Genomic DNA, 16,548 nt, shown 5'->3' with positions numbered 1-16,548 from the left:
CCCCCCCCCCCCCCCCAACTGTCATTAGCAGCACACTGTGAACCTTGTAAGGCCCCAACATGTCCATATGCTTTTGACTTGCCTGATGCCAGTTTACAATAAATGGTGTACATTTATTTGGAGTGCTGGTAACTTTGTATTCTCCACCTGTCCACTTGTGCTGTAACAGCATTACATATAATGCTGCAGAAAGACAGGTGCTCTTTAAAATGCTGAAAGCTTAGGTATGGAATGGCTAATATATTTGCAATACAGGCTGCATTGCCAGTTAATAAACTAAACGCTAATGGGGATAATGAGGGCTGTTGTATTGCCTAGAATGGATTATTCTCACTGTGCATTTTAGAAGGAAATCTCTTTAGCGGTTCCCAGAGCAATGTCATCTAAGGTCACCTTTGCTGCCACGCTCCCGAGTCCTGCAATATCAAAGTGGCAAGCTGGAATCCGTAGAACAAGGTGAGCTCTAAATAGAACTCAGCAGGTGACCACATGATGGCTTTGTGCGGCGGACGCATTAAAATAAACAGCCGCGTTGTGTGTCTGCTGCTATATTGGATCAATTTGCAGAATAATGGGTCAGTCAGTCCTGTTTAAGTAGGAGAGAACAATGTATATTTTGGATGCGCAGCGGAAACGTCAGGTGCACAAGACATTAGCCGGGAGCCTAAGAAAACAAAATGCCACTATGTGTGGCTTTCATCTCATGCAATCTATTTCGAACTCCAAAACCTGCGCCACACTCGGCTCTTTTGACTTCAGGCTGCGTTAGTAAAAAAAGTTTCCAAAATAACTCCTGCCGTTTTTAAATCTGAACTGCAGGCAGATATAAAAGACATGCATTAATGCAGCTCTGTATGCATGAATACAACACAAGTATTTGTTAATGTGAGACTAGTGGAAGTAACAACGTTTGACTCGATTTCAGCCTCTTTTAATCCCCTGAAGACTGGGAGGGGTGCAGGGGCAGTACTGGAAACCAATCAAGTAAGCAGAAGGCAAATATCCTGAAAAAAGTTGATTGGAGGGAAAGCAGTGGGAGCAGCAAGATGACCTTGTCGTTCTGCTGCTTCACTCTTCTGCCAGCTGGATGAGGGCATTTGGTGTCTGACGGACTCCCTGGCACCCCGACTGAGCACCTCCGTCAGTGATATGGCTTCCCAAATGGAACGTATTCCAAACCCTGTTACCATTACCCCAAGAATCAGGCAGCACTCATTTTGAGGTAAGCAGAATGACACAAGCCTTTAAACACAAAGCATTTGAGCTTTATAGAAAGAAGCCCACCCCCTCCCGGTCTAGAAATAACTGGTATAAACCACTTTTGTAGGAGGCTGCTTTGTCCCAATACACACTTTGAGTTGAGAGTCTAACAATGGGCTGATTAGTTTAACTGATGGGTGTGGATGGGAGGATAAACAAAGAGACATACACACAGTGCCTTCCCCAGCGTTAGCAATACACAGCCTGGATTTGTCAGTGTCAGCTGTGTATGCCTTAAGGTTAAAACTTCCTTAAGGTTGAACTTCAAAACTACCCTTACTGTCACCCCCCCCCCAAGGGTCAAATGCTCATTTTTGTCTAGGGTACCATTAAAATCAGTTTTACTCATCCCGACAGCCGGTGCTCTCCTCTTCCCTCTTGCCCCTGGTTGTGGGTGGGCCCTCAGCATCCTCAATTGCAGTGCAGTACTACTGGTAGACAGAGCACCAAAGAGAAGTGGCTTTGGGGGACCGATCGCATGGAGAGGAAGAAGCCTGTGGGCACCAGAAATAAGGTAAGTAAAACTTGGAAAAAAATAAGCATTTAACCCATGACCGGGAACATGTAACAAATATAAAGTAGGTGTTGCCTTGATTTGGCTGCAAAAGTGGAAATCAACTTTAAGACCCAGTATAGGGCAAAAGACATCAGAGTTCTGCTGGAAGAATTACGGCTTTTTTTTTTTTTTTTAAAATTGTACAGCCTCAGACTACTAGTTTTCTGTTCAAACATGAAGCTAAATTTAGCCACCTTCATAATCAAACAGTAGCTAGGTCCTGGAAACAAGGTGTCAGGGAAACCCAAACTCAGGAGTTTAAATAACGTTGACTGCTGAAGCTGAATTAAGAGTAATAGTATTTATTGTACACGCATTCATGGAGAGCAATACCATACAGAGTATTGGAATCAACATTTCTCTGACTGGCTGGGGTCTTTACACAATGTATATGTTTCAGCGTGGGAACCTGGCTATTTATGTCCTTTTAAGTGTAAATCTTCTTTCTAATGGCATCTGCAGAGGTGACGGACCCATGTTTGCGATTCTTCTATCTGTTGTACATAGGAACCTATTACCTTGTAAATAAAGTTAGAGGCATTCTCGGGTGGGCATCACATAAGGTATATGCAGGATGTTGGGCAATGCTTGATTGAAACAAAATGTTATAAATAAAATGGCTGTTCTAATTTCCCCCTTCAAATGCACTCTCAGCTCAGTGGAGGTTAAACAGAGGGAAAATGTAATGCTATCCTAAATTATTCTTATGGAACGTTTCACTGGGTTTGGTCACCTTGGATAGATTACTGCTCTCCAAAGGTGGGCTCTGATGTAAAGGGGTACATGCCGCGTGATTTTGTTTGTCTGTGTGGGGTCCCCTCTTAAAATCCATACCAGACCTCTGTCTAGAATAAGGCTGTGGTATAGATTTGGAGGGAACCACACCTCATTTTTTACATTCACGATGTGTATTTAGAGTGCTGTGCCTCCAAGGTTTTGCTCACTTTTAAAGGGTGCTGTGACTGAAAAAAGGTTGAGAAACACTGATCTACGCCACTCATATTCGGCCAACTCTTTTCTCTGCCCCCTCTTTTCTCTGCCCCCTCTTTTCTTTGCTGCCATTTCCCTTCTCATTAGAAAGTGTTATTTCAATGTGATTACCCTGACCATGGATTGTATGCTTACTATTCCTCTATCTTTTATACGTTGCGCTGTAGTTTACTTAAGCAATTTTGAATGGATCACCGAAACGTGACTTTGTACATTATCTCCTTTAAAACTCAATAATTGTGAAAGATATAAAAGAAACTACTAGTTTGTTGTTGGAAATAAGTTCCATGAATTATAAGTTTTTGGTGGAATGGTTTAATGTCGTGCATTGGGTTATTTCTGGAGCTGCTGGCTCTGGAACTACATAATGTAATAAAAAAAAAATGAGGTTCCTGAATGCAACAGAAAAATTAATTGTACTAAGAATACTAGTCGAATGTACGAACTTCTGATAAAACACAGTTATTTTAATCTGCGGCGGAAACTCTCGTCATTAAACTGGGTCAGAAACTGACAAGTGGATCTTCTGAGTCATGGCTGTTCATTATGAATCGTGGAATGGCACACACTGACATCCACTTTGTGTCGGTCAGAGCACTGTAAATTGGCAGCTGAAACTTCATTTTTACAAAACAATTTCAGTTTCTCTGATTCTTAGTCAGAGGCCCTTGTTACTGGTGAAAGGTAGACAACAATTTATTTATACATTTTAAAATGTCCCTTTTCTATCTAACTGTCCTCTCAGGAACTTGTGCTTATGTTTTGTTAAAAATATAACTTTTTCTTGCCATAAAAAAAATAAAAATCTTTTGACTTGAAGATAGGGTTGCCACCTTTTCTTCAAATGAAACCCGAACACTCTTTCGCGGCACGCAACAATTGTTTAAATTTTTTTTTAGAATATAGAGTAGAGAGTGAGGAGTGGCAGCCAGGAGAAAGAGCAAGAAGAGACAGCCAGGGGATAGAGGACTACTAATCCAAGCAATACATTATACAGCAATACAAAATATTATACATACACTGTTGTTCTGTGTTGGTGTCCTGAGGTCTCCTTGTGGCCTGTGCTGGCTCTCTGATGGGCTGTGCTGGCTCTCTGATGGGCTGTGCTGGCTCTCTGATGGGCTGTGCTGGCTCTCATATGGGCTTCGTGAGCTATGGTGTCTCACCAGGGGTTCACAGGTGGGGAACACAGTGTCCGAGAGCTGTAGGAGAAGGCAATGACAGGTGCGGCTGCCTGCAGCTCAGAGAAAGATCCAGTTTCAGGCAGATGGTGCTTCCTGAGATCACATCTGTCATAAAATGTAAAGCTCCAGTGTCGGCACTGAGTGTCTTGTGTTCAGGTGTCCTCTGGCTGGACACCCGGACACAAGACTCCAAAATGAGACTGTCCGGGTCAAAACCGGACGGGTGGCAACCCTACTTGAAGCTGAACATCAAGCAAATATTAAAGGGACACTAAACTCCGTAGTTAAATCTTAAAAATGCATTCAAAGAACATTAACTATTCACAATACTGGACCTTATTTGTGCATCATTCTGCTGTAGATCCTCAAATCATCTCAATCTTATGTTTAGTTTACTAATTTGTATTGAGATTGTAATCCATCACAGGACCGAGCTTGGAGCGGTGGCTACTTCACAACACACACAGGGACCATGGGGAACAAAAGTAGCCACCCTCCAGAAGGAAGGACAGTGTCGGCACCAATTAAGAGATGATTTGAGGATCTACAGCCGTTAATAGTTGATGCTTAATTGCATTTTTAAGATTTAACTCCTGAATTTAGTGTCACTTTAAGAATATTGTTTTCTGCAGTTGAGTAATTGCTACAACATGATTAAACAAACCTTTACATTGAGTTAGCATAAGTAACGGGTTCTTGGTAGAGATCACTTCCCATAGTCCCCTGCACAGCAGCACTCAGCCTAGACAAAAGGGAGGTCAGTGCTTTCAATTAATGTTTCTTTTAACAGTGCTGTAAGCCAACATTTTAAACTTGTTCACCAAAGGAGAGAGTAGAGTAATGACCTCATTAGTGTGCTGCTTCTCCATAATTGTCCAGTCTCGTGCAGGGGGCAGTCTGGTGACCAAGCTCTGTTGCTTAACTGCAGCAGAAAAAAGCTAAGTCACCAACCTGGCCATAGCGTGTAAAAGGTGTCTGGATCATAATGATTAAATTGAAGTGCATATCATATACTGGTGTTATGGAAGACACATAAATTAGGGAACAGGGTAACACAAATATCAGAGTTAGCAGAATGTTCCTTGTTTCAACACATCAGTTATTTTTTGATGGTACCTTTATCATTCCAACAATTAGATAATTCACTGATTACATGAGGTGTATAGAGATGTGAAGCCAAAAAAGTTGTATGGTTTAAAAAGTACTGTGAAAAATAGAAATATGGAAATAAAACCATTTTATAACTCTTCCCTGTGATTAAGGTTAATATAACATGAGATGATCATTTCCCAGTCTGGCTGACCTTGGTTAACTCTATGGCCTGTGACACCAACAACAAACCAATTTATTTGCAGCACAACTGGAAGTGTGTGTGTGTAAGTAAATTTGGTGGAACTGTATAGATAAATATGCACACACAAGAATAGTGCCTACTAGGACTATGTAATCCAGTTTGCAATGAACTCTGGAGTTTGTGGTGTATGTATTCATATATTTTATGAGAAACATCTGGTCAAAGCTGGCAGGACGCTGAGAGAGATGTGTGAGAGGTCTCCGGAGAGTCAGGGGGTCCGGTGCTGGAAAAGGATCACTTGTTTGCCAATGGTGACTTTATGGAACTCGATATATAGAATATAGTTTCTGCAATGGAAAACATTTGCCAGAAGGGGTGCCCTGCCCAATATTTAAGAGGGAACTGCTTGTGAAGACCTCTTAATGGGTCAATAGAGGAGGTACTAGACTATTGTTTGTGGAATTGTTATAGCCACAGGTGTGGGAAAAAGATCACCTGTTTGCCCCGTAAAACACATGGTGATTTTATGCAACTGTGTAGCTTTCAATAAACTTGGTTTTTAATCTATCGGTGTGCACTTTTTCTGATTTTCATATATACTGGATTCCTGGTTAAGCGATATATAGAATATAGTTCCTGCAACGGAAAACATTTGCCAGAAGGGGTGCCCTACCCAATATTGAAAAGGGAACTGCTTGTGAAGACCTCTTAATAGGTCAATAGAGGAGGTGAGAGACTATTCTTTGTGGAATTGTTAAAGCCACAAGTGTGGAAAAAGAATCACATGCTTGTCACATAAAACACATGGTCATTTTATGAAGATGTTAATGTACTGAGGATTGGTTGGAACCCTTTTCTACACGGATAATTGAGTATATGAAGAAAGATATTGAACTATATATTGTTTATGGAATAAAATATGAAGTAGTTCTGTGCTGTCACACAGTTGTAGGATATCACACATTCATAGCCATAGTTAATATTCATGCATATGTGAAGTGAGAATTTATATAGTTATTTTCCTTAAGCCATTCGCTCATTGGTGTTAGTATAGCTGATTATTATACTGACATCTTGTGGTCATTCTGTGTTCCCTCCCATCTATGATGTATTTCCCCTTTCTTCTCCAACTAGTTTAGCGTCATGGCTGCTTATAACAACAAAACCACATGTACATGCATGCTTGGAAACATTATCATACTTGACCTTCAAATGCCATCTATTCATTGATCTGCTGTATCCTGTTGTCTGGTGTAACCTGCTGCAACCAATAAAGCATTCCATGGATGCAAAGGTATTTGGTGAGTTCAGCTATCTGATAAGGATTGTCTGCAGTGATTATATCTGCTTCTACAGGCCAGGCATAGAGGTCTCGGCAAGGGATACATAGCTAATACAACAATCGGAGTCAGAATAAGTTTCTTATATGAACACTTGTCACATAGAGTGGTGTGTTAATCATTGAGATTTTTGTTTTTTCTTCTATTTGAGTCTTGTATTCACATTTGTTTAGTAGCACGACGCTGCTCGTCTAATATTATATATTTTGAAGACCAAGACTTCATGGTGAGGCTGAGAATGTACTGGACAATCCTTGTATCTCAGCGGTTCATGCTAATTCATCAGTTGAGACCCTTTTTTAAGAATATCTACCGATACTAGGTCACTAGTTGTCAACAAGTGGTACATATGTACCCTGGGGGAGGGGATACTTTTTGATGGGTTCAGGGGGTTAAAAGAGATTAAATGTGACCCTGTTGCGCAGTAAAAAAAAAAATAAAACAGCAGAACTCTGTAAAATAATGCATTTTATTCCTACCTTCAAGTGTTTGAAATCTTTGCTCCCTTATGGGCTCCTGGCACTGCTGATATTCCAGACTGGCCACTGAGGTTTCTTGCATCAGCAGGTTCATCATTATAGTACATACCTGGAAATGTCAGCAGGGGCTCCCAGAGAGCAACGATTTAACACATCGCCTGTCGGAAAGGTAAGTATAGAACTTTCTTTTGAGAGGTGGATTTGGCTTAGTTTTTTTTTCTGTGGGGACATTGTCACTTGGAGGGGTCCTTGAGATTGGGAGCCCCAGGACAGGAAACTTTTATAAAGGCAGACATACTTAACTCTGCACTATATCACCCACAAAGACCTTGGCTCTATTAATAAAGCAATTCTCGGCCATACCACTGCTTGAAGAAAGCAAATTCTGTATAAAGGACAGCAGTGTGCTCTACAAATGTGCTTAGTAGCCCTAGCCCCGGTATTGGAAAAGCAAGTACAGCTAAAATAAGAGGTGAAATGTAATTCAACAACTTTGGCAACAAATCTAAAGTTTTCATAATGATCTACATCAGCCAATCTGGGCACTAGTAAGACATCCACCTCTTCTGACATCTGCATCAGACCTGTCAAGTCTCCGAGCCAACTTGGGAGTCACCCAATATTTCTGTTTCGTCACCCGCCAGCTTAACAAAGTGAAGTTTAAAAGAAAAAAGCCAGTAGGAGAGCCGAATCACGTAACAGAGTTCTCTTTGGTGCATTAAGCATCGAGAATTCGGGGGCATACCATTTGACTCCATACTGTAGCCTGCAGTTTAAGAATGGAAAGTAAAATATCTCTCTAAAGGTGCCCATACACCTTACAACTATCGCACAAAATTTTTCGTATGATCGAACCGTCGTAAGAATTTTGTACAACTGCCCCATCATGCACAGACCATTGAGGATTTTAGTAAGTGTTCGTTAGCAATATCACCTGGCCGGATGTAGTCGATTGACAGAACGGATTTTCTTTTGCTCATTAGCAGTGTTCTTGGGCGACTTTTTTTTCCTTACGAAAACGCCACTAATCCATCAAATTTCCTATGATTCGAAATAAGTTTTCTAGCCTGCTGGACAGACAAAAGTCGAACGGTTGTGCAGTAAATGCAGTTGTGCACTACTCATCAACTGTGCGATTGTTGTATGAAAACGTGATCGCAAACAAAAATCGTGCGATAATCGTTAGGTTTATGGGCACCTTTTATAAATGGACCCCACAGACCATTTGAAAAAAGGAATATATAAATGATCACCACTTATGAAGCCCTTAAATTATTTCTTGTAGATGCCACATAAGTCTAAGGCTCCATTCACACATTAGTGCTTTTCTGCGCATTTCCGTACGTGCGGAAACGCGCTAAACATAAAAAATGCATTCCAATGTGCATTGTTCAGACTATAGCTACGAACTGTGCGTCCCACAAAATAGTCCAACAAATATTGAGAAATTGTCTACACTTCTTACAGCATGTAGACCTTCAGATACAAAAGATAGTTGCTCGAAGTGACGGCACCCATGGCCCCATGTGCAATATAGTCCGTAATAGAAGTCACCAGCACTCGATATTATGTGCAAAAAGTATAAGCGCTTTTGATTGAACTGTCACATGCGTCATTAGGCCAACGTTTTGGAGCCACGCAGGGTCCCTTCAGGGCGACATAGTGACCCAAGCGTGATTTTTTTTGGAATGGGTTCCACATGTTTGTAGCTATAGTAATAGCCGCAAATGCGCAGAATCCACGCATATGTAAAAAGTTGCACGTTTTCCCACACGGAAAACGCAAAAGCCATATATGAATGGAGCCTAACTCATGCCCTTGACTGAAATCTATCTATCTATCTAGTTAGCGATTTGTCTATCAACATTTACTTTTCTATTTGAGGTTTTTGGTCTTTTGAAGTTAAGAGGTGGATATGTTATCTGCCCTATCAATGGACTTGTAGCAACTTCTTTCACTGTTGAAGCAACTCCCATATAGCTGATTTCCTCAAATACATTTGTGTTTCTAGTTTCTTCCCCTTCCAAGTCACTGAGCAGAGGAGGCTCGGCAGAAGTTCTTGGCAATGATCAGCACAAGACTCCACGGTGGAATAATGAACAATACTCATTGCTTCTTATATGGTCATCCCAGCTATATGAATGTTCTAAAATATTCAGCCTACACATTGCAGATGGCAGATATCAGCTTGTTTCAGTGTGAGCAGAGGCAGCAGATTGGATGTTGCATGTTGTTATTTGCCGCTTAGCTGACAAGATGTTATGCATGTTTAGATAAAGCAAATGAAACTTCTGATATCCTCTTCCCGCGGGATTCCATATTTATAGGCATCTGCTCCTGTCCCACAGCGATTCCATACAAATATACAATAGTGACAAATGAACGACTTGTTACTACTTTAATATGATACATCAATTTTTTTTTGGTAGCTTTGGCTTATATTGGTATTAAAGGGCCAGTAAAGATAAAATAAAAGGTGAATGTAATTCAGCAACTTGTAACATTGGCAAAAACAATTATAATGCAAAAGCTCTCACACTGACCTGCATCGAGCAATATGGCCACTTGTAAGATATCCACCTCTTTTGACATCTGCTTCAGAGCTGTCATGTCTCCTAGAAAACTCAGGAGTCACCCATTGTTTCTGTGTGGCCTTTTGGCAGCTTAACTTGATTTCCCGGCTCTCAGTGCTCACTCCTCCATGCTGCTGCCCCGATTTTACCTGGCCACTTCTGCTCTCTACCCTTGTGTGCAATTATATTAAGGTGGACCATGCCTCACAAGTGAGGAGCAGGGAGGCACCTCCCTGTCTCCCTCCCTCCTCCACACATAGTGACCGGGTTGGGGGGCAGGGTGTCGGGGGGCTGGGGGCCCCCCGCCCTCCTCCGCACATAGTGCCGGGGGTGGGGGGCAGGGTGTGGGGGGGCGGGGGGCGGGCCTGGAGTGGGTAGGGAGGAATGCCTGACACAGCACGGACTGTACTGCACGTCGCTGGTATATCTGGATTATTTGTCAAATAGAGAGGAAAAAACTGATACGTATGGAATTGCAGGATGCCCCAAAGGGCGTCAGGCACTGGGATAGCATAGCAAGCGTAGCCCCATCGCCTTTTGTGAGGTGGCTGCTAGAAATTTTTACTAATTGCCAGAGCTGTCATCAGTCTTGCTGGATTATAGTTGGCATTTAACTGGTTATTTCCAGGTGTTCTGGTATTGATTGTACTTGCCTGAGTGGAGTGTGACTCTGTTGCAGTGATGAACATCCAATGAGGGACACTGTGAGTGTATGTGCAGTCCACCAGTCAATCATTTGGGCCCTCACAGCCAGTGTTGCATGCTAGGTAAGTGCTTATATACTCAAGGGAATTGTCACATGCTCAGTCTGGATCCAGCCATGGATTAGTCTAGGTTGGGGTGCTGTCCAGCCTGCCCCCAGGCTAGGCCTGGGGGTGGGAATACCTGAGTGTGGAGGATATTCTGCTGGGCCACAAACCTGGAGAGGCCTCTTCTATTGTTGGTGGAGGAGAACCAGGGAAGTTGATGGCTATTGGAGATGCCTGGAATATAGAGGACCTCAGCAGCAAGTCTGGTGTCTCTCCTACTGAAGATTCTGTGCCAATCCCTACTCATCTGTTGCTCCAATGTCCAGCTGGTGTTCCTATTGAATCTTTTTTTTTTCTTTTCTAGTCTCCAGTAAGCAGCAGGGGGATTTTCGTTTTGCTTTGCAAGTGAGAGTTAATAAGCTGAGTTAATTAACTCAAAACTAGACTGGGGTGTGGATCTCTAGGTACACTCTCTCTTTTTTCTTTCTATACACTGAATTACTAAAAGAGAGAGTCTGGAGTCTGTCTCTGTTCTACCCTGGATGTCTAGGATCCCGATACCCTCCCTCCCAGAGTGAATATGTTAATAAAGTTCTTCAGCATCATACTTCTGGCCTGGATATCAGCTCTGTATGTCCATAGAAGAGGGCGGTTAATGCTAATGGAGCAGCTGGTTGCTAAAATCCCTAGACAGGCTAAAGGTGACCCGGGTAATTCTGGCGGCTCCTTCGGGGATGAGCAATACACAAGTATTACACAGAAGCATGTCGCAATCAATGCTTTTGGACAATCCTCTGCAGTGAAAGCTGTTGGATCCCAATGTTATGGGCCCCCCAAAAATAGGGGGGGGGGGCTGCAGAGGTGCCCTTGTAGAAAAGAAAGGGAGTTTCAGAAGATTTATTTATAACAAGACACAAATTTTACACCATCTGTGCATTTCCAAACAGCTTTTCCTTCAGAACAGGAAAAGTCTTCCCACACACCTTTCTGAACAAGTGGCCACCAAAGAGCCACAAAAGGTGTAGATCTTTTATCCTGATCACCAAACCCTTAACCAATGTTTATTATTTATAAATATTTATGAGAACTGATATGTAACTTTTGATTCTTTGAAAGGGACCTCGCTGCGGTTCTTGTCGGGAGCTGTGCTGCCACAGTACATTCCTTGTGTGGAGGGGTCGTGGAGACGCTCTGGGTGATCTGCCATTCAGTGGTTGGAACCTGGGCATATATACACACATAGCCAATTAATCACCCGAAAAAAGTAAATGTACTTTTTTGTCACAGTTATCGTGACTGTCAAGGATTGGATATCCAATTATGTTGATTCCACCGGGATCTCGTTTCCCTTTCTGCCCTAAGATCGAGGCTGTAACATCTGACAGCAATTACTACGCCTTGCAGCTTCCCCCTTTTGTTTGCGTCTCACGTCTATGTGGTTTGTTTCCGCCCCATTTTGGGGCGGGACGGCATCACATGACGCTCGGAGCTCAGCACATAAAATGACCACAATTGCGGTCAGCTGTATTGACGTCTGGGAGAAAAACAGCAACACATTACAGCGCAAGAGGTATTTTGTTCCGTCTTCATAGGAGCTGCTATATTGTAAATCCTTATTGTACTACACTATCTCGAACCTTGAATCTGTGACTGCTGCTATTTTTTTGCGGTTCACAGTATTCAACCTCCTTTTAAGTAACTTTATTTGACTCACTTAGTTTCTTCATCTACAATCACTCTTGAGTTTTCACTGAGCATCTACAGCATACAACCATGGGACCCTTATCTCACCTCTGGCCATTTTTCGGATGGTTTGATACTTTTTATCACGATTGTTCTTGTTTCTGTTTTTTGTCCTCTATGGCATACTTTTTGGCTTACTCAATTGTGTTTCACTTTTTTACCACCTGTGATTCCAATCAATTAATGATGACTCTCCCTTTATTTCACATTCAATCTTAAAGATTATTCCTCTCTCCACAATTACCTTTGTCCTTACCAACTATCTTTAACCATTACCACTTTCCCCCTATGTTTGACCACCCAATAAGGATTTATTTCATTCAATTCATCTTTACATTCGTCATTACCCCCTCCATTACCCCACATTTAAATTAACACACTTTTACACATAGATACTATTAAATTCCTACTTCTATCACATCAATTCCCACATACTAGTTGTTCATCACCCCTGTCCTCCTTTCCTTTTCCTTTTTTCCTCCCTTTTCTGTCGCTTACTCTCCCCTGGAACTAATAACCACTACACATATGTAATTTTAGCAGAACATTATAGCCTCGAATCTAACAACGTCTGCTGTTGCTGCCTCTCGGCTGACTATTACAGTGTGCTATCTCCGACGCAACCCCTTCACCTGCTTCGTGTGTGGCAATCCCTGCTCGACAGAATCAATTCCTGTCTGAACACAAAACAGTTGCTCCTATCATATTCGTGTGCTTGTGCCTTTTGATCAATTGATCGTGAAGACATATATACGTAAGCATCCAACATTCTATCTTTAATATTATTGCATCTAATATGATTGGCTTAATGAATGTAAATGATGATTCTGCTATAAAATTAGGTGCGGCTCCCTAATCTCATCACATGTGGGTTTTTCCTATTTTCTACTCTAGGACACATATATATTTTTCCTCTGCTCTCCTCCCCTGAAGAAGCCCCGTCTGGGCGAAACATGTTGGGACATATAGGAGCACTGGTGTAACGAGTCCCGAGGGTTCAGACCGCTCGGGTCTCCCCACATGCAGGGACGGACAAATTGCGTTCCACGGTGGAACGCGGAAGCCGCTCGACTTCCGGATTGCGGTGCGAGCGGCCTGCGTTCCACGGTGGAACGCGGAAGCCGGTCGTCACGGCAATTGACTCCTCCCTCACTCCTGGGCTATTTAAAGCCCCAGCTGAGGCAGTATGGCGTTCAACTATTGAAGTCAGAACGCCTGCTGCCTCATTGACTCTGAACCCTACAATCTCCCTATTTACCCTGCCTTGGAAGGAATCCCTCTGGACAATCTCTGCCTCAATCTACCCTGCCTGGGAAGGACTCCTCCTAGACCATCAGAAGGACCTGCTGCTTGGTTACAGACCAGAAGCTCCCAAACGCAAGTATCCCTCAGGGGAAAACTAAAACCATAGACTGTATTGATTACCTGAACTGTCCTTAAAGGGGAACTCCCTGGTATATCGGAGGTTTATTATCAGTTTACTACCTATATTACTACAAACCATATCATCCAATCTCATTTATTGATATTAGGCTATGACGCAATAGCTCTGCATTTCTTTTTGGTTACATACGGTTGTGATGCTAGAGTCCCAAACTCCCCGTTTAAGATTGGGAGTGACGCCTGGGACTCAAACCTGAGAAGCCGCCTCCAACCACCAAACGCTTGCTACACTCCGCAGTTGTGAATCCCAATTGCCACTAAAGCAGTCGTGACAACGGGACATATAGGAGCACTCATATAATTTAGAAAACAAGCAACTGCAGATCTTATAACTATACGGTATTGTCACCAGATGGTGAATGCATCCGCATATGTTTTAACTGTGATTTTTCTTTCATCTTTTTGTTCTTTTAATAATGTTCAAAACGATATTTCAAATAAATGTTTTTCTAAGATTTTATCTCTGAGGTCTGGGATTGTTTTCTAAAAAGCCCCTCTTTCTTTCTCCCTTTGGGCATTTGCACACCCCACTGGGGAAATATCCTCTTTTTTTTACAAAAGGTGTAGATGGTGTAAATTTTGCACAAGCTTTTCGGATATCCTTTTCTTTTTAACCCGGGCGCCTCTGCAGACTTCCCTATTCTTTGGGACTGATGCCTACATCTCTTTTCAGGTGTAAGGTCTGGTTTAATTTATGCAATGCCACTGGGGTGTGGGGTGGGACATGCTTCCAGGGTAAGATCCAGGCTTTGAGACAGAAGCAGCTGGCTGTCTGCATGGCTAGGTTGCACAGTTCCATTACTGCTCCAAAAACACTTACCGAGCCTCCAATGGAGACCGGTGAAACTGATTTCCACACAGATGCTACTGTATAATTCTTGATTAACTTTTATTAGAAAACCTTGGGATAGAGAGGGTTAGGGCACAGGACACCCATCCAAATATAAAGAACTAAGTATTTGCAGCTTTCACAGCTAGAGAACCTTTTAGGGCCCACTCACACCAGTTGCAGTTGCTGGCCAGAACGCATTGCCTTGCAATGCGGCCCGTTCACTTTTTAGTGGGGCAGGAGGGGGAGTGGTGGGCCATTGAAGTGAATGGCACCGTAGCCACGCCCTCCGGCCGCAATGGGATCGCAAGGCACAATTATGCCTGCGGGCCAGTGCAATCAAAATGCAGCAAGCACTATTTTGATCACACCGGACCGCAGGCATAATGTGCCTTGCGATACTGTGCGGCCGATCGCATTGCAGCCGGAGGGCGTGGCTACGGTCTCATTCACTTCAATGGCCCGCCACTCCCCCTCCTGCCCCACTAAAAAGTGAGCCAGCCGCAGTGCGTTCTGGCCAGAATCGGGCCGGAACGCACTGCACAGGGCCCTTAAGCCGTTTCCGGCAATCTGTATTTTCAGGTCCTGGCTGTAACATACTTATTATTATAGTTACCAATCCATTTCAGAAGAAATCACCATGCTTCAGTAGAGTATCTCTACTCAAAATAACTTATGTTCTCAGGCTCCCCGTACCTGCTAAAGTTGCTCCATGTCATCTCCATCCTCAAGTTTCACCCACTGAACCTCAGTCCCAGGCCTTAGCTTGAGTGCATGCTCAACTCCCTAAGCAGCAGGCCTCGGAAGATCAAACAATCCACAGCACCCCTCCCCTAGGCCGCAGCCCAGGGGGATGCCCAACTGACTTCCCACAGTCACTGCTGAATATTTATACCCTCTTGCAGCATGCATCACTGGTCACAAACCTCCTAGTGGTTGGCCAGGGAGGTGCAAACATTCTTCGCTCTGATTAGTGCATCCTCCCACACTATTACCAGGGACACTCCCCAGCATCAGGCAGAAGCAAGCAATCACCAGAGCTCAGGAGAAACAGTAAAAAGTCAAACTATCAATCCGGATCAGACTGACTACAGCCTGCTTAAGGCAGGGAGGCTTCATTCATATAGAGGATCACTGAAGGAGAACAATACAAGCCAATTTAACTTTTCTTTCATAAACTCATATTTTATGTATTGTTTCATTATGTGTACAAATATTTATTTTGTAAATAAACATACCCTTCATGTTTTCTCCATTTGAAATAGTTTGCATGGTGTGCTTTTCCAAGGCCTAGCACTGCAGATTAAAAAATGAGTTTATCCTTCACTGCTGGCTGGCAAAGGATGGACATTTTGTGCAATCTGATATCCTGCTATCAGGTCTATTTACAACAGAGGCTATTTAGACTATTCAGGGCACAGTGAAAAAAAACAGGCTCCAGAAAAGAGCAATAGTAGCTCGAGGCTAGTTTCACACCTGGGTGACTCCTGACCGCGCGGCAATCGTGCACAAAACCATGCAGATTGCCAGGCGGTCACAGAGTCGCCCACCACAGCCGATTGCGCTGGAGGTGCCATTATTTTCAATTGGCACCCCAGTCGAGGCAGCTGGATCACGCGGTTTCCCGCCACGATTGCGCCTGTGCAATTGAACACGATCGCAGCTAACAAAGCACCTTTAGCATGATTGTGCGGTCCCAGGATGTGTGTGTCCTTGGTATCGCTCAGGTCTGAACCTAGTCTCACTCTTGCCACCTGATGGCTATATGTGTAAATATTAAATATTTGTATGCAATATTTCATATTCATCTGACCAAGAATAACTAAAAGCTGTATTTTTGATTTCTCACCATAATGCGTAATGCAACATATGCAAATGCAGAAGTTCAGTACATTCCCTTTAAGAAAGTGGAGCAATGTACATTGGTCATGTGCATTGTGCCTCAAGGGTAACTGTAACGTTAGTTCAGTCAACCTTTAGTTTTTCCTCCCACTCTCCTTAGTGCATCCTAACTGGTCAAATACTTACCTTCTTCCCCGTTCCAACCAGTTCCTGTTCTTACTGCACATGCATTTCACAGCCCTATTAATTCCTATAGGTGAGTTGTA

This window comes from Nanorana parkeri, unplaced genomic scaffold (assembly GCF_000935625.1).
Source record: "Nanorana parkeri isolate BGI_ZX_2015 unplaced genomic scaffold, ASM93562v1 scaffold1191, whole genome shotgun sequence".
Classification (NCBI taxonomy): domain Eukaryota; kingdom Metazoa; phylum Chordata; class Amphibia; order Anura; family Dicroglossidae; genus Nanorana; species Nanorana parkeri.
Note: the sequence above shows the minus strand (reverse complement) of the source record.